Source organism: Equus przewalskii, chromosome 9, assembly GCF_037783145.1.
Source record: "Equus przewalskii isolate Varuska chromosome 9, EquPr2, whole genome shotgun sequence".
NCBI classification, from domain to species: domain Eukaryota; kingdom Metazoa; phylum Chordata; class Mammalia; order Perissodactyla; family Equidae; genus Equus; species Equus przewalskii.
In genome coordinates this window covers 46,423,069-46,448,712 of record NC_091839.1, presented here as the reverse complement: position 1 = coordinate 46,448,712, position 25,644 = coordinate 46,423,069, and the positions used below count along the sequence as shown (strand labels likewise).

The 25,644-nt window shown below is 35.6% G+C and overlaps 1 long non-coding RNA gene across 1 annotated transcript in view; it reads left to right on the top strand.

The window, feature by feature from the left end:
• The first annotated feature begins 12,147 nt into the window (after window positions 1-12,147).
• Window positions 12,148-25,644, top strand: part of LOC139073348 (uncharacterized) — a 42,493-nt gene continuing 28,996 nt past the window's right edge. The window contains exons 1-2 of the long non-coding RNA XR_011521975.1: window positions 12,148-12,639; window positions 16,654-16,728. This is a non-coding gene — a long non-coding RNA (uncharacterized lncRNA). The remainder of the gene's footprint in view (window positions 12,640-16,653; window positions 16,729-25,644) is intronic.

Genomic DNA, 25,644 nt, shown 5'->3' with positions numbered 1-25,644 from the left:
CTACGAGACAATATAGGGTAAGTGGCATGAAATGATTGCTTCCACCAAAATAAATAAATTAAAAAAGCTGGACAAATACATAAGGGAATTATTTTCAGACATTGAACAATAGGCACCTTGAGACAATGATCCCTGAAAAGGGGGAGCTCACAAGCTGAGGCACTCAGTCCCTGAACCTTTGCACTCTAGGACAATTTTCCAATTTTTTGTCAAGAACTTGAGCCTAAGAAAAGCACAATGATCCCTCTGAGCTGAGAAAGCAGAGAGCAGAGCTTAGAGCATTAGAAGCAGCTGAAATATAAGACATGCGAGCTCAGGGTACCAGACAGGGGAAGTTGAGAAGAGCTGGACTACAAAAAATTTATCTTTGAGTTCTCAACTGACAGTTGGGCTGCACACATACTAGGAGAGACTCAACTATTGTAGAGATGGGAGCAGAAGAGAAACACTAGGATTTGAGCAATGCTGGGAGATAGTGGAGGTCTGTCCCAGAAAGAGCAGAGAATTGATAGCCCCAGGAATTCAGCTCAGACGACAGAAAGATGGTGCATTAGGAGTAAGAACTGTTCCTTACAGTAAGGTCTAATCCAGTTATACCACAAAAATTCCTAAAAGCAAGCCCAATAGGATCCACAGTGAAGATAGATTTGAGGGTGTGTGCTAAAAAGGCTAAGGGGTTTGATAAACACCTTGTATTTTCCTCAGATCCACCCTAAAAGGCGTTAAAAATAAGCCTAAACATGCATAAGGTGATCAACCAATAATATAACCGCCTATTTAAGGAAAAAAGGCAACATTCTTTAAAGATGGATAACATAGTCCACGATCTTTATATCATTGTCAATATCACATGTACAGCCAAAAATTACTAGATATCCAAAAAAAAAAAAAAAAAGGAAAAAAGAAAATTTGACCCTGTGACCCACAAACAAGAAAAAAGCAGAAATTGATTTTGAAGAGATCTTGATATTGGACTTAGCAAACAAAGGCTTTAAAATATATTGAGGGGAAAATATGTTGAAAACTCAAAAGAAAATATGGACTTAATGAGTAAACAGAGCAATTCAGCAAAGAAATGGGATCTATAAAATGGAGCCTCGTGGAAATTTTAGAACTAAAATAACTGAAATGAAAAATTCAGTGGATGGGCTTATCAATAGTAGAGCAATGGGGAAGGACAGGCCAATAAAGTTACAGACAATCTAGTAGAAACAATCCAATTTGAAAAACGAAGAGCAACAAAGGTTGAATAAAAAGTGAAAGAATCTGGAGGATCTGTAGAACAATATTAAAAATTTGAACCTACGTATAATTAAGTCTCAGAAGGAGAAAAGAATAAAAATGAGTAGAAAAATATTTGAAGAAATAATGGCCCCGTTTTCCAAATTTGATGAAGACATCAATTTATAGATTCAAAATGTTCAAAGAACATTAAGCAGGGTAAATACAAAGAAACTTACATTTAGACACATTATATTCAACTGTTAAAATCAGAAGAAAGTTAGAAGAAAACTTTAAAAGCAGCTAGGAAGAAAAAAAAAATATTGCATCAAAGGAAAAAGAAATTTAAATGGCACCTCACATTCAATAGAGGATAAATGGATTTGGGGGGACATCTTTAAGTACTGAAAAAAAGCCTGTCAATACAGAATTATATGTCCAGTGAATTTAAGAGTAAAACAAGATCTTTTCCAGATAAATCCTGAAAGGCTTCACTAATATTAAGACTCCACTACTTCAAACAATAAAAGATTTTCTTCAGACTGAAAGAAAAGGATGTTAGATGGAAACTCAGATCTGCAGGATTGGAAATGGCAACTAAGTTTGTAAATATAAAAGTGTATTTTTTTTAGTTCTTCTCCGAGGCTCAGAAAAGAAAACTGGCTGCATAAGGAAAGAAAATTGTATATTGTGGTCATGATAAAGACATTATATTTATATATGCGTATATGCATATATATTTATATATGTATATATATGTAAATACATAATATGTAGATACACAATAACAATAGCGCAAAGAGTAAGACAGAGTAAACAGGATTGTACTTTTGTTAACTTGTTGCATTTGTTGCACACACTATTCATCAGCTTGAGCTAACTGACATTACACACTACTATACCCAACAGTTGAAGAATAAACATCCTTTTCAAATGTACATGGAAGACTCACCATTATGTGCTGCACCATACAAATCTTCAAAAACAATAAATCTTACAGAGTATGTTCTTTAAGAACAATGAAACTAAATTAAAATAAGAAAATCCTCAAATATTTTCGAATATTTCTACATACTCCATAGGTCAAATAAGAAATCATAAGGGAAATTTAAAAAAATACTTTGAACTGAAAGCAAATGAAAGCACAAGTTACCAATATTTGTAAGGATATAGCTACAGTGGTGCTTGCAGGGAAATAACAATGAGCTAAGTTTATGAACTGAGAAAATAGAAGAGGAAATTAAAACCAAAGTAATTAAAAGAAAAGAAAGAAAATAACAGAAATATTTGAAATAGAAATTGTTGAAAAATACAGCTTACTAAGACTTATTCCATAAGAAATAGAAAATCTGAATGGCCTGGCATCAATTAAAGTAATTTAATTTGTAATAAAAATATTCTCACAAATAAAATGTTAGGCCCAGACAGTTTAATAAATTTTATCAATAACTTAAGGGAGAAATATTACTAATCTTACACAAACTCTTCCAGACAATAGATAAGGAGACAATGCCTCCTGACATATTTTGTGAGGCTAACATAACCCTGGTACTAAACCTGATAAAAATATTTCTATACACCTTTATATCTGTATCTGTTTATCTATATCAACCTAGAGACTACTACCCATCACGAGCATGTATGTAAAAAATTTCAACAAAATTTTAGCAAATCCTATTGGCAGTATATCAAAAGGATGATAAATAATGACCAAGTGAATAGAAAATTACTTCAACATTTAAAATTAGTCATAATTAAATGAAAAAAAAAAACAGCATCAACAAGAAAAAGGAGTAAAATTATAAGATAATTTCAGCAACAGCATAAAAATTATTTAACAAAATTAAACACATCTTTATGCTGAAAAATCAGGAAACTAGGACTAGAAAGGCATACCCTTAATTTATAAGAAACACATGTAAAACCTTTATAGTTAACATCTTAATTTATGGCAAAATATTGAATTCTTTCTCTTTAAAATCAGAAACAAGACAAAAATGTCTGCACTTTACGTTTTACTACATATTGTATTGAAGTCTCTAGCCAGGGCCATAAGGCAAGAAAAGAAATAAAAGTCATAAATATTAAAAGGAAAGAAGTAATGTTCTCTTTGTTGGCAGAAGAAATGACAGTCTACATAGAAAATCCTAAGAAAAAACTAAAAACAGTTATTAGAACCATTAGATGAATTTAACAGACTCAGGATACAAAGTCAATATAGAAAAATAAATTGTATATTTTATGTATTAGCAAAGAAACATTAAAAAACTAGTTTAAAATGCCATTAAAAACATAAACTACTTAGAATTAACTCTGATTAAAGATGTGTAAGAAATTCTACACTGAAAAATACAAAATAGTGCTGTGAAAAACTCAAGTAATATTGAAATAAATGAGCATAATTCATGCATATGTATTGGAAACACAATATTGTTAAGATGACATCATCCCCAAATTAACATATAGATTCGGCATAATTGCAAACAAAATTCTAGAAGGCTGTTTTCTAGATTTTGTTATGTTAAAATAAAATTCACCTGCAAATGAAAAGAATTAAAGTGATAAAACAACTGTAAAAAGCAAGCCTAGCTGAGGTTTTCACAATAGGGTATTAAATTTTACTATAAAGCTACAATAATCAAGAGGGTATTGTTCTAAGTATAGGCTTATACATCAATAGAAAGAAGAGAGAGACAAGAAATAAGTGTTTACCTTCGTGATCAATTGATTTCCTACAAATATTCCAAGGTAATTCGCTGAGGAAGGGGCAATCTCTTCAACAGTGGTGCTGGGTCAACTGTATAATGCTATGAAAAATGTAGCTCAAATTCTGACCTCATACCTCATGTAGAATTTAGTTGAAAATGAATCATGTAGGTAAACGTAAAATCTAAAACCTAGGGGGGGAAAAAAACCCTTACAACCTGGAGGTAGACTCAGATTTTCAGATAATACTTAAACCACAAGGACTATAAAAAAATTGATAAAAAGAACTTCACACATATTTAAATCTTTTGTTTTTTAAAAAAAGTCACTTAAAAATTGAAAGGTAAAGCACAGGCTGGGAAAACCATTTCTCATACACTTATCTGACCCAGACTTTGTGTTTAAAATATGTAAAGAAATTTTACAATCCCATACTTAGAAGAAAATCACCCACATAAGAAAAACAGCCAAAATACTTGAATAATTTCTCAAAACAAGATATATGACAGTAAATAATTATATGAGGAAAAATCACTCAACTAGGAAAAACAGACAAAAGAGAAGATATATGGTGTCTAATAATCACGTGGAAAGATTAACCATTAAGGATATACAAATTTAAATCACAATATGACACAAAACAGCATTTCACATACACATTAGAATGGCCAAAGTTAAAAAGATGTGCAATACAGGAGCTGGCCCAGTAGCATAGTAGTTAGGTTCTTGTGCTCCACTTGGGCAGCCCAGGGGTTCCCAGGTTCAGATCCCAGGCATGGACCTACACATCTGCTCATCAAGCCATGCTGTGGCAGCGTCCCACATACAAGGCAGAGGAGGATTGGCACAGATTATTAGCTCAGGGACAATATTCCTTAAGCAAAAAGAGGGAGATTGGCAACAAATGTTAGCTCAAGTCCAATCTTCCTCACCAAAAACAAAAACAAAAACACCAGGTGGACAATACCAAGTGGTTCTGAGGATCAGAAGAAGGGGAAGTTCTCATATATGGCTGGCAGAGGCATAAAATATTAAAACCACTTTGGAAAACGGTTTGGCAGTTTCTTACAAAAGTTAGCACCCACTTACCATTGACTCAGCAATTCCGCCAAAGACAGTAAAAAAAATATATGTCTACACAAATACTTGTGTTCCTAACAGCTCATTCATAATAAATCAAAAGGTGAAAACAGTCTAAATGTTCATCATCGAAGGAAATGGTAACATATTGTGTTATACTCATACAATGGAATACTACTTATCAATTAAAAAGGAACAAAATACTTAAAGGCAACACCATGTATTAATCATACACACAAAAAAGCATTTTGATGAGTGAAAAAGGTCAGCTTTCAGTACATATGTTAGGATTACGTTTATAGAAAATTTAAGAATAGTCAAAAGTAACTCAACATGATAGAATCAGATCAGCATTTACTAGGTTAGAGAATGGGGAGTGTTAATTGCAAAAGACGCCTAATGAAACTTTTGAGGCTGATAGAAGCCTGGTATCTTGGATGGGGTGGTAACTTTATGGTTGTATATTTGTCAAAACTCTTCAAATTTTGCGCATAACGTGCATATATTTTCTTATATGTAAATAAAACTTGTTTGCAAATCAAGAAACATACACGTTTGCATTTGTGTGTTACTCGTTGTACGCCCCCCCCACCCCCACACACACACACTTTGGTTTTGCTTCTAAGATATATACATATTAATGTTACAATTTTATGCTCATTCCAGGAGAACTTAATTTTTTATTAAAGGCTGGCTGTGTGCTCAACTCTCTTGCCACTCTTCTACTCTTCATAGGAAAAGGTATATTCCCCCCATTTTACCAGTGATCTCTACTATAAACAAACACAATATAAGACATAATATAAGGCAGTTAGGCAATGATGAATTATGAGCATAAAAAAGAAAAAAAAGAAACTCCAGGTACAGGGATAGAGTGATGGGTGTGCAATTTTAGACAGTGCAGTCAGGAAAGTGCTCTCTGAGGAGGTGATTTTCATCTCTAAGACCCGAACATGAGTCCAAGCAGGGTGATATCTGGGGCAAGAGTGTTCCAGCAAAAGGAAGAGCTTGTACAAGAGTCCTTGCACTACCAAAGCTTTCAGAGTATATGAAGTTACAAGTATGTTAAGACGAATAATACTCATACCAGTTTTCGAGGTCAGTTAATGATGTTGAAATAATTTTGGTTCATAGTGTGAGAGCTCATCAATACTAACATCAATTCCTTCTGATTCATATGGTTTCTGACCTTGAAGATCTCATTGATTTTTCATGTCATTACATTTGGATCAGGTCAATGTCATGTCCCTGAGAGCTAGAGCACTCTAGCAAAGATATAAATTGCCCTGGATTTTTTGGCTTTTAGAAAAATGTCTTCACAGAAAATGTGTGATTTTTCCTCTGTGCTCTGTGTATGGGCCTAACAGCCTGGGATATCTTGCTCTTCAAAGAATAACACAGTATTGTTATCCAAGGTGATTTCTTAATTCAATTAAAAACATTTATTGTGCCCAATATTTGTCAGTTTCTAAACTAGGCGCTTTATTTATAACAAGTCTTTGTGTATGTTTGTATACCCATATATACACACACAGATATAAATATATGTAATATATACACACACATAAATATAAACACATGCATATATTTTATATAAATACAAATATGTTATATTCATTTATACTTAAACATGTATATGTGTATATACATGTGTATATATATGAGTATATGTGTATATACATATATATATATTTAAACATGTATATGCATGTATATACATGTTTAAATATATACATATATCTGATGTATCTATATATACATTGCATAAACACATTTTATATATTTTATATACAGTCATGCCCCACATAACGATGTTTTGGTCAACAATGGACTGCATATATGACAGTGGTCCTGTAAGATTAGCACCACATAGCCTAAGCGTGTAGTAGGCTATAACATCTAGGTTTGCGTAAGTATACTCTATGATTTTCACACAATGACGAAATCTACTAACAATGCTTTTCTTAGAACATAGTCCCATCATTAAACAATGCATGACTGTAGAGCAAATATGTGTCTATATATGTGTATCAAATTTTATTAGTATTTATTAGTATTTATGTGTGCATATATGTATCATACACATGCATATAAGAATCTGTATCCATATAACATATATATTGTACAGATAAGAAAACCGAAACTCAAAGATATTAAATGATTTGCCTAAGGCCAAAGAAGAGTTGATTCCAAGGTCTACCTCCCAAATTTAGATTCACTGTATGTCAAGAACATAGACTGTAGTTGGGTACTGAAGACTTATATGAAGGTAGATGGAACATAAATTGGTGTCTGAATAGTGAGACAACCCCGCCACTTACTATATGCTTACCCTTTAAGTGAGCGGTTGTAGATACAATACCAAGTGTCTGCAGAGCTTTTGAAGAAATTATGTTTTATATGACAATATTTGATGTACACATATACAACAGTATATGTAGCCTTTGGCATGGAGGACTGCATTTATGAGATTGGGATTATTATATGAGGACTTTAGCTATAAATGTAGAAAAACTCCAGCTAGAAAGGCTCTTTGAATTGTGCTTGGCCAAAACACAAACTCTGAAAAACTCAAACGGATAAATCTTCCAAACATAGCCTGACATATAGACAATTTGCTTTATCGGTACTCCTATAAAAAAAAACAGGGAAATATATATATTGGTCTTACATAATTGAACTCCTAAAAGTAAGCCAGAGTGTATATGTACTTCAGCAAGCCATTATGTAGAGTGAAAATATTTGGGGGCAAGAAAGTTAATATTTTGAAAACTGGATAAAGAGAATATCATTTGACTTTAAGTTAGAACCCGTCCATCACTTGAAGCTCAGAAATTCCAGTGGAAGGAACGGAGGGGAGTTTTGAGGACTTGACAGTTTTTTTTTGTTTGTTTGTTTGTTTTTTAAAGATTTTATTTTTTCCTTTTTCTCCCCAAAGCCCCCCGGTACATAGTTGTGTATTCTTCGTTGTGGGTTCCTCTAGTTGTGGCATGTGGGACGCTGCCTCAGCGTGGTCTGACGAGCAGTGCCATGTCCGCGCCCAGGATTCGAACCGACGAAACACTGGGCCGCCTGCAGCGGAGCGCGCGAACGTAACCACTCGGCCACGGGGCCAGCCCCATGGACTTGACAGTTTTTGAAGCATAAAGATAAAATTAGATTAGAAAGACAGTATCAGTAATAAGCGCAGCAATAGTTTTGGGGTAATAATTATGGGCCAGGCCATGTTCTAAATTCTTTATATCAATTGACTAATCTGACTCTCCTGATTAACAAATTTACGCAAATGTGGAACCTGACCACAGACAGGGTAGGTAACTTGCCCAAGTTCATGCTAATGACAGAACTGACTTCAGAGCTTGGCCCCCTCATCAATGTGCTTTTGGACACGACTCCAAATTTTACACATAAGACAACATGAAGATTGCCTCTCCTGAGAACACTGTGCATAATGTCCAAACTCCCAAATTGTTCATAATAAATGAAATAGAGAATTGTGAAAAGCCATTATAATAATTTTGCTAAGACAATGATATTGATAAATTTGGTAATAATTAACCAAATAAGTTTTATAACTCTTTATAAGAAAAAGCAAAGCTTGGATTCTTTCTAAGAACATTCACTCAAGGGGAAATACAAGTGGAGATATGAGGGAGCATATAGCTTCCAAGCAACAGAGAAAAATGGGGTGCACAGTCACTGATGGACAGAAAGTAATTGTGGGTTCCAAGTTTCCAGTGAAGTCCTCATGTGACTCAGGCTATTATTTCTGACCCACAAATGTCTGTGAGATTGACTGTTGTATTACACATAGGTTTGTACTTATTTACAATACATTTTCACTTCACTTGAAAAATAAAACAAACACAACATCGTGTTCAGTCCTGCCTCTACCAATAGCTAGCTGAAGATCTGGGATATTATTTAATCGATATGAGCTTCAGTTTCATTACCTATATCAAGCCCTGCTTTATTGGTGTCATAGAATTGTTTGACTAACAGATAACATGTTGTCACTAACGCTTTAGAAATTTTATGTTCCTTACAGGATAGTGAGGAGAGTAAAAGGAAAGTTTGCTGATGCGTCTCTTCAACTTTGAGTGCAGGCAGGAAGAAAAAGCTTGTAACACTCGCCTTGTGACTGATGCCTATTTGTTTTCCATAAAATCTAAAAACAAACTGAAAATGTGTGCAATCAGAGCATCTAAAAGGAAGAAAATGAAGGGTTACACACACGTATGTCTTGGGGAGGACAGGGCACTTAGGCAGTATGTAGTTTGACTGGCAACCTGCTTTGACGAATAAAGCATTCAGCACAGGCATTTTCAAAGCTTTGGTTGAAACTGCAAAAAGCTTCCCCAAGCTATAAATTATTAAAGATATTAACTAAAAAGGGAGCATTATTTGCATTTTTAAATGTACTTATGGGTTTGTAATATTGGTTTATTCCTAGTTATAATTTAAAATATTTATTCATACTTAAACGCTTTATATCATGTTATCTCCACTTAATTGCATCCTATTTCCTGAACCAATGTTTCAGATATTTGAAAAGATTTTGTAAGGAACAATGCTGAAACATGAGGGGAAAATTATGTATAGAAATTATATGAACTTCAAAACTATTTTCTTCTCTATGAACAATCAGGAGACCCCCCAGCCTCTTTTAACAATGTATCTTCTTGTACTTTCTACTAAGTTACCTTGTCATAAATTTCATGCTTATTCTAATGCTTCTGTCACTTATCCTTATACTTTGTAGACCTCATTTACCATTTATGTTGCTATATTACAAACGTTATCAAGTTAGTTCAAGTCATCAAAACTATTCACTTTTTCAGTACAACTCTCTAATTTTCGTATAACCGACTTCTTATGGGGCAAGTTATCACAATTCATTACAATGTAAACTTGAAATTTCACAGGCATATTAGCATTTCACATCACAGGAACAAAATGATACCTGCTAAGTCAAGAAAATTTTTGGAGGAAAGACATCCTTTTGAGAAAAGAATTATGGATTTACTGCATTTATTGTATTTATTACAAATGTAAGTTAGTTACACTGTGAAATTATTGTTGCATTGAGCTCAACCGTCATCACACGTAGTACAGCTGCTCAGCCACCCTAAATAATCTGTGATTGCGAAAGCTGGACGTGCCTAACACACTATTCTGTGTTCAACTTGGACTCAAGGCTTCACAGGTGATGAAAAGGAAAATAATGATGGAGCCACTACTCTCCTTTACCTGTGGGTGGAAGCAAAACATTTGTTTTGAATCATCAACTGTCTATTTCACATATGGGCATTTATTTCTGTTTTTTTTTCTAATTCGTTTCTACAAGTTTTGATTGAAATGACAGATCTCATTATTTTGTGTTGCTTCTTCCTGATCTATCTTGATTGACTCCACTTAAGTGTGAAATATTTTTAAAAAACCACGTCAATTGATTTGCAAGTTTTTGTTTGCTTGTCTGTTTACTATAATAGGTAGTTATGAATCTTTTTTATGGACTATGAAACTCCATGTTTGAGTCTGGCTTTCTTCTCCCTTCTTTAATCATATTCAGTTGTGCCAGTATCTTGTGGTTTTTGTTGAGTGACACACACTTCTTAAGATTAGAGGTCATTGTATTATCAAAGAAGATAGGAAAAGCTACTGTTTTTCTAATATGCTGGTGATTAAAATGATTATAAAATATTCTTCTAGTTTGGAATACTACATATTTCCTATTATATTCAGCAGGAAGTATTAAAACTACAAACTTCCCAGGGCAGTGTTTCCTTTCAAGGGACACATTTTAAATCTTCGAGCCTAGGGAGAATGTTTGATAGGAGGAAAAGAAAAAAAATAATAGAGGAAAGTGTAGCTATATAAATTTGGAGAAGGATTTTCAGGCACCACTCAGACTAAAGTGGAAACAGTGCATGTCATATAGTAGTCACTCAATAAATATTTAATGAGTGAGGAAGGTTATAAAACCTTCTTATAACACAGAAGAAAGCATATATAGTCAACAGGCTTCTTGTAAAAGCTATTTTGAAGAAGGCCGAGGAAGACTTATTTGCATTAAAAGCTAAGCAAGCTTCTGAACTTCCAGCATTTGCACAGATTTGTGCAATAGCAATGAGGTAGAGAACTAACCAGAACAGTGGTAAGAGAGTCAAGGGTGCGGTGTGTTTGAAGCAGCAAATTTCTGTAAATTAAAGACTGAGCTGTGAATGAGTTCAGACAGATTCTAAAGACTGTGGTTTGCAAATGAGTCTAGGGCATGAAAATGCTTTGCGTGATTTAGCCAATTTAGGCGCCGCTTGGGAACTGGATTTGTAGAATTAGAAGAAGAGGACGTTAAGTACCCAGATGAAGTTGTATCCTGGTCACACCTGGCTTGCTTATGCCAAGGACAATGATATATGACAATTATACGACATTCTACTCATGGCCAACATGGATAAGGATACTCTCCCTCCAACTTTCCTCTACACGGAGCTCCTCGCAGAACCTACTGGCAAATCAGCATGGGCCTGTGAGTCGGAAACAGTCATCTCTGACCTACACATTCAATCACAAGAATGGATCTGAAGTTAATACTAAAACACATTTGTAGTTTTTCCTGTATCTTTTTGTAGTTTAGTTCATTTATGATTGTTGTGTGTGTGTATGCACTTAAATTAGACATTTAGTTCACCACATACAATTCATTTCATAACATTAAGTTCTGTAATTTTAAGTGAAAGATTTGTAACGAATCAAAAATTACTTCAGGGGCTATAAGCAGAAGTTATTGAACAGGGTGAATCTGATCAACAATTTAAATTATTACCTTTCTGTACAGATTGTGTTGAAGATAGCAAAGATAATATTTTGCAAATATTAAAGTATTCTTCTTTGATCCCCCTCCTTAGATACATTTTATTGATAACTCCCATCTCCTTATTTGAGAGGGCTCCTCAGGGCCCCAGAGCTAGTGAGGGGAGATAGCTGAGCTCAGAGCAAAGACATTTGCTTGAAAACCAACCTGTGTGGAGAGAGAGGAGCTACCAAATCCCTGTAGATCCCAGATCACATGTCATGGCCAAGCCAGGAAGAATACATGGTGTCTTTCAGCTGAATCTGAGGCTGGACTAGAAGAAGAAAGACACGAAAGGATAAAAGAGCAACCCACGCTTTCTCTTCCCAGGCATGGTGAAGAAAGCATTGTAAATAAATAAGGCAGATTGCAGAGTTCTTGTTCTTTTTTCGCCTTCATATGGTGACTAATCTTGAGAAAGGAAGGAGCTTTCTTTAGAAACTCATAGTTAATATGGCAAAGCCTGAAAGTAGAGGGTATTTTGCTGACTCCTTTTCCATTTATGATTCTGGAAAAAGATGCCCATAACCTGAGGTGCAGCCTCCCTGGAGCATCCTTGTTGGAACTGTGCAGTGAGCTGCAGGGCCCCTGAGACTGTTCTTCCCTCCGTTTCCTGTGAGATAAGGTGTCCAGAAGTCCTCACAGACTTGAAGACGGCGGAGAAGGTGGTCTAAGAGACGGATGAGGAGCTCCTCAGGATCACAACCCTGGCAGAGAGGATAAGTGACTGGAGAGCTGACGCCAAAAGAGAGGATCATCTTGATGCTGAGATCCAACAGGTCTGATCTCAGGATGACCCAGACAGCAAGACAGAAACTGGCCAGTGTTGCCTAAGAGTGTTTTCTGACCTTTAAGAAGTAATTTTAGTTCAATTCTTTATTAGTTCAGTCATGTACTATATGTGTCATAGTACCTACATATCCTTTTTTATAATTGTTTAACACAAAAATGGGATACTTTACAGATGAGATATAACTTTAGTGTACAAACAGAAAGAAGAAAAGTACATATGCAAAAATGGAGAAGCATTTGTGTGGTAATGTGTGAAAGAAAGAGGGCCTTAGCAAGGAAAAAGCAGATACAATGTTAGTAGTGTATTAATATTATCATTATCAATTAACATATCAATATAAAGATTTTATTCCTTCCTGGTGAAATTTTACATATTTGAAGAATGTAATTTCTTAAAGACTATATAAATAAAGGGGAATGTGGTCAAGTATAAGAAATTTCAGAAATGAAAGGTTTATATTAATGAATCATTTTTAAATCACGTCCAGGAGATTGCTTTGCTCTCCAGGCATCAAGAATGACAAAGCTATGGATTATCTGCAAAAGACTAGCTCATCACCATTCTGAATAAATATAGTAGAAGTAAATTGATTTTAAAATTCAAGAAGAATTTATTGAAAATGAACTGAGGGACATATTGAGGGAGACATTCTGAAATGTCCTTTTTTGATGGTCTTTAGAATATGATTTCATCCTTGGCATAGCTGAAGATGGCAGGAAAAGCTACAGATGCTGTAACGTTCATCCATGATTTGTAGAATCTTCAAAGATATTTCCTTATACATATTTATTGGATTCCTTGTTTCACATTCAGTCATTCTGTCACATGCCTACATAAGTCTATTGAACATGGCTATTGATTACAGTAAAAATGCTCATATTTAATTTTCTGAATATAGGGTTCTGTAAATTTTGTCTCACACACGTTCAGTCTAAATGTTAAGTCATTGCTTGGTTGCTTTTGATATAGAAGTCGATGCTTGATGTGAATTTGTGAATATACTGATGTTTTTTTCTCACAACTGATGGCATTATACAAAATTTGACATTAATCCTTGATATATGCTTATGTTAAGACATAACATCACTATTTTTCTACACCTGTTTGAGCAGGAAAAACATCCCAAAACTCATGCATTTTATAAATGTACCAGTCTTTGTTACATCAAATAGTTAGTAGTGATTTCTGGTAAAATTTTTAAATAATTCATATAGCCTCTTAGCTGAACAATTTATGCCTTCAACTGCTATTATATTTTTCCCCAAGAACCACAAAGCAATATACAGTCCTTTGTAAGCAAACATTCTGAAAATGTAACTCCTTTGTGAAATGGAAAGGTAATACAACAAGTCTTTATTTCATAAAGGGAGGGAACAAAGCACAGAAAGGTTATGTAATATATGCATAGTTCACAACTAGGCATTGGGAGAGTCAAGAAGCCAGGCTATCTGCTTCTTCAAGCATGAACCAATACTGTCTCAACAAGCAAACTCAACATGGAATAAATCAGGAGCACAGACTCTCCCGTCTAAAATTTGTGATTTGGGTTCTAAAATGCCCTCCAGTAAAGCATAATTAAATCTTCAAATTCTTGAATGTAGTTCAGTTTCAGAATATAAGATGAGTTTAACTTTTTAGTTAAAAAAATGGACGTCTGAATTCACTTCATTATCACTTTGATGTGCAAAAATTATGGAGGAACTCTCTTCCAGGAAGACTTCAAGACTATGCTGTTTTTGAAACAATAATTCTCACTCCTACTCTTCCTTGAAATGAGACTGTCTTGACAGCCTGAGTGGGTGGAGTGGCAAAATAATGCTCATGAAGCCATGTAATACTTCAGGTAAAGATAGGAAATACGAAAAATATCCTGTTCAAGAGAATGCATATATATTCAAAGGACCTGCCATTTTTCAGACATTATATTTTTCAAATCACCTTTGTTCTGCTACCCACCTCCTTTCCTGAAGCAATGCCTGAGCTTTTTTTTTTTTTTTTTTTTTTTGCCAAAGGCTAAATTGGAGTGGGAGAAAACAACCAGCTTCTCAGGAGGTCTTGAACTTGTGCCAGTTTGCCTGCATGACTATGCATGAGAGAAGGCAGAGAGATGACAGCACTGCTGTCAAACAAAACAATGTTCAGTGTCACGATCTCAGTCTGGTGGCATTCCTTTTCCTTTGGTGTGGATTAGAGTAACTAAAAACTATATGAAAAGCAAGAGTGGGATAAACTTTCAAATGCATACACCTAGATTTTTTTTCTTTTAATGTTGTGACTGACTTAGTTCCTGGGCCAACGCTTCTATCAAATCATTTTGAGCCCTTGGGTTGGAGTCTCAATAACATATGGGAGAAAGGATTAAGAAGATAAAATTTATATTTATAAGGTGAATTTTATCTTTATGAAAAGGTGATGTTTTCATGATACAGTTATCTATTTTCCTGCTCTTCTTTAACACTCATAAATGATCTGCCACCTTTTCCTTTATGAAAGATCAAGCAAATATAAAACATTTATTATCTTTAAAAAATATGTCCTCTTACAATCCGTATTTTACAGAAGAGGAAATCAAGGTCAGAGAGGTTAAGTGTCTTCCCAGGGTCACACAGCTAATAAATGTTGGAGTCAGATTTCAAACCCAGGCAGTCTTTCTCCAGAGTCTACACAATTAACTACTTCACTGAACAAATTAAATACTTGAGAATTCTGAGAGCGACATGAAATCAAAAGAAAACTGATACACAGAGAGACAAATAAAGGTCTTTATGTGGTTAAAGATCACGGATTTAAGGAGGAAAAAGTAAGCTTGGAAAGCTATGGCCAAAGAGTGGCCATTAGAGTTTAGAGTTTTCAAGTCTGGGAAGCCCCGGGTTGTGGCAAGGTCAAGGGTGTGCCCCAAGATGGGGTTGTTATAGAGAAGAGGTGCTGGGTATTATGTCTGAGGTTGTTTGATGAATCTTTCACATGAATTTTGAATTTACCCTTAAACTAATCCTAGATAAGAATGTGGTCATAAAGGAGGGTGGGTAGGACAGGGAAAGCCATATGGTATGGCCCAAAATAGAGATGTTATTCTAGGAAAGTGAAGTTGTAATAATTTGGAAGTGACTAAGGGAGACTTAACTTGTCTTATGACAAGTGGATTGCAGCCATCAGAAGTAGCCTCCCATTTAAAGGGGAGGACAGGATATGCATGTGAAGAAAAAAATGATGTTAATCTGTAAATGGCCCAGAACTCTAGCATAAACCTGAATAGATTTCTCTTTGGGAAAAATACACATGAAAATTGATATGTAAATTAAAAAACAAAAACTTCCCCTTCTTTTAACCTCACCCCCTAACGTGAGTCCTTAGTGGTATATCCGTACAGAGATGATGAAATGATACTAACCACGCTAACTTCAAGCTCACAGGCCCATCCTTAAATTAATGCTATTTTCCACAGCTCTCCACCTCTGTAATCAAGATACACTTATGGAATTGATTGAAATAAACAGTCACGCTCTGAAACGTGTCCCCAAATTATCGTAACTGGTAAATGTAACAACAAAGTAGCGAGGAAATCGCCTTGTTCAAGAACTATATGGTGTTTACAGATAAATCTCTGATATGCAAAAGATATTCTGAGTTCCAATGAGCTTATCTTATTTTCAATATTATATTTTAAAAGAAGAGAAAATGCACATGTATTTTTTTTATCTGCTTCAGGGAACTCTCATAGTTTTATTGTCTATATTTTTAGTGGCGCTCCCTGACTGCTCACTGCTGGAGTGCCTGGCATTGGGGACAGAAAAGCAATGTACCGTGGTCAAGAGTAAGCATCATAGCAGTTTCACTCCGAGCGGGCTCTTTGCCCAAAGTCCTAATTCAAGTGATGCTAAAGAGCTCTCTAGAGGTTGTAAAGCAAGGCAATTGCAAATGCATAGCCCACAAAATCACTTTTATTTGCTTTGACGTGTACTTACGGAAGGATTTTCATTCTACTCTTCTTTATTGTTAGGTACCCAGTCTCTTCAAAGTGGGCAAGGCAACACGCTGCAGTATTTGGCCAAGAGGCCAATTGCAAGAATAACAGGTAATTTTATTACTTTCTTGAGAAATATTCTCCAAGTGCAAGAAACCATACTATAAAAAATAATCTTATTTTTTCATTTCTAACAGATGAACTATAATTTATATGTGGTCCATGATCAATGAATATCACCGAGCTTATGTGTCTAGCTGGGGCTGCTTAGGACAGTGGAGGCGATGTCAATTTTGTGCATACTTTAGTTTGCATCTAATTTAATGTTTACTTCTTTAGAAGTACTTGCATCTAGGCTTTTTTGGTTTTACTTCATAATAGAATTTTATTGCAAAAATTACATTAAAGCATTAAAGGGATTCAAGGTAAATTTTCCCATATTCCCATCATAATTCTCCATAATACATTCTACTTTTGATGACACGAGTGTGCTCATTTTTTACATAAGTGTAGAGTATTATGGATTGGTATCTACATTTTACCAAATTTTCTTCCCCAATCACCTATCACCCCACATTATAGATATCCACTTATGCCAATATCGTTGATTAAGTAAGCCATCCTTTTTTCACTGCTTTAGAATATCACTGGGGCCGGCCCCGTGGCGGAGTGGTTAAGTTCTTGCATTCTGCTGCGGCGGCCTAGGGTTTCGCCGGTTCGGATCCCGGGCACAGACATGGCACCGCTCCGTCAGGCATTGTTGAGGCAGCGTCCCACACACCACAAGTAGAAGGACCTGGAACTAAGATACACAACTATGTAGCAGGGGGGATTTGGGGGAGATAAAGCAGAAAAAAAAAAGAAGAAGATTGGCAACAGTGGTTAGCTCAGGTGCCAATCTTTAAAAAAAAAGAATTTCACTTCATTGTATAATGAATTTCCATATATATCTAGATTTACTTATGCACTTTCAATTCTGTTTTACTCACTGGTTTGACTTTTTATTTTTATATACAGTAGTTCTTTGACACTGGTGACACCATGGTAACTCAATATCTTCTCTATGTTCTTTCTATTTACCACAAAATATCTCTAATAGACACAAAAATAAAGAGTAGAGTAGAAGAAAACCCATGAATCCACAACCCAAATATATTTTGCCATCTTTGTTCTATAGTTTCCATGCTTGTGCTTTGCAGATTTTTCTCTCATTCTACTGTCTTAACTGATTAATCATATTTCCTCTATTGTATTTTCAACTCATTTGCAAGTTATTTATTTTGTTTATACCATTTTAATAAAACTATGTAAATTTTATTTATACACTTGACTTGAAATCTGAGGTTCATCAAAATCGCCATCCACTTCTGAACAATTAAGGACATTAGAAGACTTCAACTCTGATCTTACCCTCCTATCTTTTATGGGATTTTATTATAGTATTTTTACTCCCTCTTGTTTTGAATTCTGTACGATAAATTAATCTTTTATTAATACTGTTTTAGCTAAAGTGCTCCTTTAGAGTTTATCCATATGTTTTTCACGTTCATCAAAATGTTGTCCTCCTTTCTGGGCTGCATTTCTGTCTTGTTGAGATATACTTTAAAAGTTGAGAGTGATCACCCAGAAACTCTAAAATCTCTAAACCTTTGTGTGAAAGCAGATTTGTTTGGCCATTACTCTTGGATGCTAGTGTGAGTAAGTATGGAGTTTTCTATTTACCATTATTGTCCCTCAGGTCAAACATGCTCTTAGTTCAGGGCATTGTACTTCCTCCCCCCCCCCCCCCCCCGCCCTCGTCCCGCCTTCCTCACAGGTGCTTCCTGGTTTGTTCCCTCAGTTTCTTCCTGTCTGGCTTGGGTTTCTCCTCCTAAGAGAGGATTTCCATTCACTTTCACCTTCTCTCACTCTACCGTGACATATTATCATTTATCATCATCTGATATTACACGAATATTGCCTGCCTTTCCCGTTGGAAGGTCAATGCCCTGAGAACAAGCACTTCATTTGTTGCTGTATCATCAGTGCATAGAACAGTGCCTGGCATATGGTAGGTGCTCAAAGTATAATTGTTTAAAGAATGCATAAAATTTACAGTGGGTTTTGTACTACACTTTTAATTTCTCTTAAAAGAGTGGTTATCCATTCTAGTTGCTCATTAGGATTACTGGAGGACCTGTAAAAACCTACCTATGCCCAAATCTGACCCTTCAGTTTCACATTCATTTGGCTTGGTGTGGGGGCCAAGCATCAGTGTTTTTAAAAAGCTACCCGGTAAATTCAAATATGAAGTTAGAGTGGAGGACTGCTGAGGACTTTTCGTCACGTCTCTTTCAGTTTGCTTCCCTCAACAGGGCACAATATAATTAATTAGATTCCAATTTATCAAATTTAAAACGTTTCATTACTGCTTTTCCAGTTTGCACCAATTCATGTTGACTATAGCTTCAGAATAAAATAATAAGCATCCGCAACATCAGGACACTTTGTGTATTTGCCCTCTTCTTTCCCTCACATGAACAAATACAAATCTTTAGAACTTCCATTTTCCTCTCTGACACACAAATAGACACACTTGGGACTTTCACAATGCTGTCATTTCTTTCTTTACTCTTCACATCCTTTCTAATGCTTTCCTTCTTTTGTGCTATTTTAAAAATTATAATTCTATGTAATATATAATAGTGTGTATGACAAACATTTCTGCTGGTTTACTTAACAACCATTTGATGGTTCTTTCTTGCTCAGAGAACTCCATGATTTTTCTGAGCAGTGAAGCCTCCAGCATTAGTGGATAAATCCTTGTTAGTCTGAGATAATCATAATCATAGTCCCCTTTGCCATGAATTGTCTTACAGATGGTCATATCATCCAGTTTTGGCCAATGAGTAATTAGGGAAGGCTGTTATTGTGCTCATGAGAAGGATATTTTTCCCCCAAAAAAGATAAAGATGCATTAGGAAAATGGCCATTTGAACTCTTTCTGCTTCCTCTTTGTTCTGTGAAGATATGACACCTGGTTCTACAGCAGCCATCTTGTGACCATGAGGCGATAATTAGCTAAAAATGACAAAACGGTATGATAGGAAAACCAGCAAAAACAAAAACAACAACAGTAATAATAACGATAATTACAGCAAAAGAACCATGGGACTCCAATTCCTGGAGTTTCTGTAAAGTGAAAAATAAACGTCCTATGTTTATTCTATTGCTACAATAGTTCCCCTTTATACACAGGTGATAAATTCCAAAATCCCCAGTGGGTGAATGAATCTGAGGGTAGTACTGAACCCTACATATACTGCTTGTTCCTACACTAAGCAGTTTTCATCCACTGTGGCTATACCTTTTGCAGTTTGAGATGTGACAGGAAAACTAGCACAAATTTCTTTTTCCTTGTTCACAATTTCACAGACAGAGGATTTGTTCTTACTGTAGATCTCAGTAACTTCAGCATGTGATTTTTTTTCTTTCCTTATTAAGTCAAGAACTTTCACCTTTCCACTTAAAAGAAGCACTTTATGGCTTTTTTTGGGCATATCTGAATTGCCAGCATCACTACTCTTGTGCTTTGGGGCCATTTAAGTAAAACATGGGTTACTTGAACACAAGCACTGTGGTACCGGGTCAGTAGATCAGATAACCGAGATGGCTATTAAGTTACTGATGGGCAGGTGGTGTATACAGCCTGGATATGCTGAACAAAGACTCTCGTCCTGGGTGAGACGGAGTGGGAGGGTGACAGATTTCCTCACACTACTCAGGCAGGCGCTCAATTTAAAACTTATGAAGTATTTATTTCTGAAATTTTCCATTTAGTATTTTCAGATCGTGGTCGATAATGAGAAACTACAGAAAGTGAAACTGCAGATAAGGAAGGACAACCATGTTTAGAATTTCTGTTATTTGCACTTGAACCCAAGTTTCACCTCATTTTCAAAAACTCTTATTTAACACACTTTTTCAAACTGCCAGTCACACTTATAATCATTTTAAATTTAACTATATGTTGCAAGATGCATCAACACCAACAATATTCCTTTTTCTCTTCCCTCATGTTGACATTAGAGCATGTTTTTCTGGGCATATTGTTGAAAAGCCCTCTTGAATCCTTGAGTATACGTGCACATAACTTTGCTTTGCTTAACAGTATAATATTCTTGGGTCCCAGTCTATTTGCTCGGGAATTTATAATAAATTGCTTAGCTTTATGGTTTTCAGTGCTGCAGATGTAAAGTCCCATATTAGTCTGGTTCTCTTTTCCTTGCCCTTATGTCAGGAAGTGCATAAGATTTCCCTTAGCTTTCCAGCGTTTTCAAGGCACACCCAGAGGCCTGTGATTTTGCTAATCCTGAGTGAACACTTTCAACCGGTAGATCTATCATGAGATCGGCAGATACTTCCTCTCTAGATGTTTGTCTCTACTTGTGTCTTTTTCTTCTTCTAGATTTTAAAATATTTTTATGAGCCATCTCCACAATCCGTCTCCCAATACTTCCAATTTCTCTCTTATCATTGGATTTTTGCTCAGTGTCATGAGATAAATTTTTGATCTCCTCGGCCACTGGTTCGGTTCTCAACAGTGTTCATCTTTTCATTAAGTTATTTGATAAAAGTATCCTGAAAGTAATTTTTAAGTTAACATTTTAGTGATCTACTTGAAAACTTTTTATTACTGTTGTTTTTCGTAAAGTTTTTACCTGCTTCCTAAAACTCTTATGTTTCAATGAGGTCACATATTCTAAGTTCAAGCTTGGTTTTCCTTTTTTCTGATCACTGAGTTTCTTGTGATTATCCATCTATCCATCTATCTCTGCCTGCTCCCGATTTGACCAACCCAACTTATAGTATCATTATCTAGTAGTGGCAAATAAGAGTGGTGGGTGTCTTGTGAGCCAAAGATGAGTAATTCAAATTATATAGTCTCTGCTGAGGCATGTGGGGGAGGGGTTTCTGCCTCCCTGGTTGGTAGCAGGTACAAACAGCAGCTGTCTTGCAACCTCAGGGCCAAAAAGAGATGGTCACAGTCAGCAAAGAACTCATGAGCACAGTCAAGTTAAGCTTTTTCCAAAGAAAATTGGCAGTTCTCCAGTGGCTGGAGAAGCTGCAGAGAGCCTTGAAATAATTAATTAGTCCATGACTTGTTGTTTATGGTCTTTAGGCTCCCCTATCCATTCCAAAGAAACATTTGTTTTCCACTTCATCAGTCCCTTAGGAAACAAGGGCTGAAACGCACTTTCCAGGATGTATGCCTTTTTGTTCCAAAGAAGCATTTAAGAAGGTGTTTGTATGAAGACGGAGTTAGGAACTGTTCCCCAGAATCCCAAAGTTTAATATTCTTTCTTCTAAAGCTCATTTTAAAGGATTTTAAAATATCATCTCTTCACATTGATCATACGTATTTTTCATCATAACTGGGAAGGATAAGTGAAAATATATAGAAAAAATTCTTAAAAATATGGACTATAATTTAAATTCAAAATTTAAGACCAGAATTATATTGGTTATCATTCATGTTATTGGCTACCATGTCAAATATGATTTATGTCAAACTCAAACCTTTACATATCAATAAATCTGTCATTTATAATTAAAACTATAATGTTAAACTGGGGAAAACTTACATGCAATATGCATTATACTGAATTTCCCTCAACTGGTAGCTGTCAAACGTTAATGTGTATCAGAATTATCTGAAGAGCATGTTAAAACACAGATTGCTAAGTGTCACCCACAGAATTTCTGATTCAGTGGTTCTGGGGTAGAGTCAGAGAATTTGCACTTTTAATAAATTCTCAGGCGATGCTGATTCTGCTAGTCGAGGGACCACACTTTGGGAAGCATGGCTCTAGACAAAGGAGTCCTTGACTCACTTTGAAAATGCATTTAAACCCTTGAGAAAGCAATGGCTCATTCAATACATTCAATTGTTCAGATTTTATTTGCTACTCTTTTGTCTTTTATTTTTGTTTTTATCTTTTGTCTTGTTTATACTTTTTTAAGGGAAAAGAAGTGGCATACTTTCTCTATTCTGCTTCCTTCTCAAAGTTTCAAACAGGAAATGCACACTGGTAGATTCTTTCATTAGTTATAGGGTGAATGATCAGCCTTGAAGAGCTGAAGCAGTGTGCTTCACTGCCGAAGATGCTCCATAAAGCCTTGTCAACCTTACCCCATGACAGTCTGTGATGAGTGATCTGCAGAATGGATAAAAGCAAAGTAGCTGCTGTGTGGCGTTCGCTTTTATTACTGTAAATGATATCATGTGTTTGCATTTACTTTCAAGTTGATCAAATGTAACAGGAGACAGTGTTGACAGATGAAGAAAAAGTGTTAACCTTTCCTTTTATCTTTCTTGCTTGTGTGCATCCTGTACTATAGACTTCTTAGATAGTTTTATTAGCTGATAGATGAAATGCTGTACAAAATACCCACACAAAGAATTCCATTGTTACAAAGAGTGGTCTGTAACTCTATAAATGATATAGTCAACTGCTTGGTTCATATATGGCAACACAAGACACTTTAAAATTGTTGTGTAGAAGAGTGCATTGTTAAAAGAAAATTAACTTGTTTTGGGTGTAAATTGAATCTCTATTGACTAACTGAGTCCAGGCACATAGACATTTATGCTATATGTGATTTTCAAGAAATCCAGCTCGCTTGATTTATGTGAATTGAGATAGCAGTTTTATCTTAAGACTTCGTATTAAAATTATTATTGAAGATTATATTATCATTTCATTTCCTATATATTATTAAACTAAATGGACATTGTAGAGAGCAAGTGTCTGTAGGCCTTCCTTCAAGCAGGTGAAAGGATTCTATTTTATCCTAAGAAGCTAGCGTAGGATCCCGTGGGGATGTATAAAGACACTCTGTCTACAACACTGAACATATCTATCAGAGTGCAAACTTTATTTTTTACTGAATGAAATGGGAAAACATTTTGCAACTATAAACTGATACATTTTAATTTTCATTACATCACTGTTGCCTGGCAATTCCACTTCTTAAGCCAGAAATATATAAGAAGGAGAAGTTGGTTCCTCGGCCTTTTTAGTAAGACAAAAGCAAAGAAAGACTCTAGTTATCCTGAGAGTATTTTACTTGTTCATTCCTTCTTCACCCCCTTAGTGTCAGGTGAGACTGGTAGGTCTGCCTTGGGATCAACTGTTGAAGAAGAGAAGCTCCTGTCTATCAGAAGTTGAGGAGAACCAGAGGAAGCAGTGGAAAGCTCATGCAGCACGTATTAGTGGGATAGAGTAACTCAAGAACTGAGGGAAGGTCAGACCAGCCAGTAGGGGCTCCTGGCGTGGTAAATCCAAAATAAACAAACAAACAAGAAAAAAACAAACATCAAGGGTTAAACTCACTGCCGAATTTACCATGGAGAGCCAAAAGGATTCCATATCAGAGGAAACAGAAGGTATCCAGCACTTTAGCATCTCAAGGTCATTTGAGACTCCCTCTTCCAATTTCCCATAACTCTATTTTTGAGGGAAGAGCAAAAGGCAAGATAAAGAGATATTCAGCAATTATCTCAAAAGATTGTTTAAATTATCCAAATGGAATAAGGTTTAAACCAGATTGGGAGTTTATTGTTTTAGCTGCCTACCTAGATTGGGAAGAGACCCGATTAGTCAACATAGGGTGACATATCCTGGTGTAGTCAACTTGGTGTGGAAAACAGGATTATGCTTGTTATCCTGACATTGAGTCTGATTTATCATTTTCCCAATTTAAAAATATATTTAAAATAATAAGTGGTATGATTCATAGTTACATCAAAATAAACTGGGATGAACTTCTGACTTCCTCTATAGTATTCAGCATGTGAGATAGGGGTGCAATGGGTGGAATTCTTACTTTAGCACACAGTTATCTTAATAACCCAACTCTCTTCTCTCAGGGACCCTCTGAGGACTCTTCTTTCCAGGGACCTTGTAACTAAAACTTACTTTTCAAGGACAGTATGCAGAGTCTTTGTTGATAAAACAGTGATCTGGGATAGCTCACTCCTTCTGGTATTGGTAATGGTGGGAGAAGTATTTGATGCTGTTTCCCTCTAGACATGACATATGGTGAGCCATGCCTTGGCTCCTGTGGCAGCCTGGGATAGTCACAGATCTGCAAGTCCATTAGTCAGTAGAGTTAATGGAAAACAGGGTATTGCCGGTTAAGCACATGCAAAATACGCACAGGAAATACAGTTTGAGCTGTCTGGCAGTAGAGAGTGTAGAGAATGCCATGTGTCATTTATCACATGGTGTAAATCTACAACTATTTATTTTGTTATTTGGTAAAGATTTTTTAACATGCAATAACCACTTTTGGCCACCACAAGTGCAAAAAAGTGCATGTTTAATTAAAAACTAAATAAGGAATTTCCATGTCTCAAAAAAGTTGATAATGAATATGTCATTGTATAAAATATTTACTAACATTCATTAGCTACCATATAGGCCTTATGGATGTCGCTGATCACATTAAAAGCAGAAGACACAAATCATCCGAAGAAGATTCGATATCTACTTAAAAACTTAGTCATTATGCAGGGCCAGCCCTGTGGCCTAGTGGTTGAGTTCAGCATGCTACCACTTTAGAGGTCTATGTTCACCAGTTCGGATCCCAGGCACGGACTTACACTACTCATCAGCCATGTGGTGGCAGTGACCCACATACAAAATAGAGGAAGACTGGCACAGATGGTAACTCGGGGCAAATCTTCCTCAAGCAAAAAGAGGAAGATTGATGATAGATATTAGCTCAGGGCTAATCTTCCTCAGGAAAAAAAAAATTAGTCATATTAAGAGACTATATGAAGTGGATTTGTATATCACTCTAATAAGTAACACTTTTCATGTGGATCAAATGACCATTTTAATTTAAAACCATTTTACTCATTTGATTTCAAGTTTCCTTGTGTATTTACAAATAATGAAGCTATTGCTTTTCATATTGACCTCACTAGCGGAAGAAAACCTTCTCAAACAGTTAAATGATACCAGTTTTATATCAGCATCC